Source organism: Capricornis sumatraensis, chromosome 6, assembly GCF_032405125.1.
Source record: "Capricornis sumatraensis isolate serow.1 chromosome 6, serow.2, whole genome shotgun sequence".
NCBI classification, from domain to species: domain Eukaryota; kingdom Metazoa; phylum Chordata; class Mammalia; order Artiodactyla; family Bovidae; genus Capricornis; species Capricornis sumatraensis.
In genome coordinates, this window is record NC_091074.1 from 27,712,270 (window position 1) to 27,713,283 (window position 1,014).

Genomic DNA, 1,014 nt, shown 5'->3' on the forward strand with positions numbered 1-1,014 from the left:
TTGTGACTGACTTTCAATCCAAATATCAATTCAGTTCCTACTCTAGATTTTTGAATACAAATATGGGGAATATGAAAGAATACCTTATTAACTATATTGAAAAAAAAGAAAAAAGAAACAAAACCAAAAAAACTTCAACCCCTACACTGGTAGCTATGTATGCTCGGACATACTGGCGACTTGGAAGACAAAACAAAAGTAGAAATACATCATAAAATATAACCAGGTTGGCTACATAATTTGAAAGGTCCAGTGTAAAAGGAAAACATGAAGCCTCATATTCAAAAATTACAAATTTCAAGATGGCAGTAGCCAAATATTAAACTAAGCATGGAACCCCTCTAAGTGCAGGACCCCGTGTGACTTCACAAGCTGCAAACCCATGAAGCTGGTTCTAAATAACATAAATTCCATCTTATATTAATTATTACGGATGATACCTATAATACCTGTCCTTTTTAAAGTGATGGAGTATCAATGACTCTAAAGGAAATTCTCCTCTTTGGTTAAAGTTGGCCTTTATCTGTTTGCTCAGGCGTTGGTGGTATAGTGGTTAGCATAGCTGCCTTCCAAGCAGTTGACCCGGGTTTGATTCCCGGCCAAGGCAACAGTTACTTTGGGCTTCCCCAGTCACTCAGAGGTTAAAGCATCTGCCTGGAATTCAGGAGACCCGGGTTCGATCCCTGGGTCGGGAAGATCCCCTGGAGAAGGAAATGGCAACCCACTCCAGTACTCTTGCCTGGAGAATCCCATGGAGGGAGGAGACTGGTAGGCTACCAGTCCATGGGGTCGCAAACAGTCGGACACGACTGAGCGACTTCTCTTTCACTTTCACTTTTATCTGTTTGATATTTAACCTGTTCAGATGATACTTGCTCTGTTAAAACAATATTTGACTACTATTAGTCGATTGATTGAAACAGGCACAAGTAGTATTTTTTTTAAAAAAAGATAATACATAATGCTTATGATATTTCTTAGAGAAGATAATAAAATTCCAGGGAAGTTTGAGGC

At 39.1% G+C, this 1,014-nt stretch overlaps 1 non-coding gene across 1 annotated transcript; it reads left to right on the forward strand.

The window, feature by feature from the left end:
* Positions 1 to 535: 535 nt before the first annotated feature.
* TRNAG-UCC (transfer RNA glycine (anticodon UCC)) lies at positions 536 to 607 on the forward strand. The gene has a single exon. It is a non-coding gene; the product is annotated as a tRNA-Gly (tRNA).
* Positions 608 to 1,014: the final 407 nt, after the last annotated feature.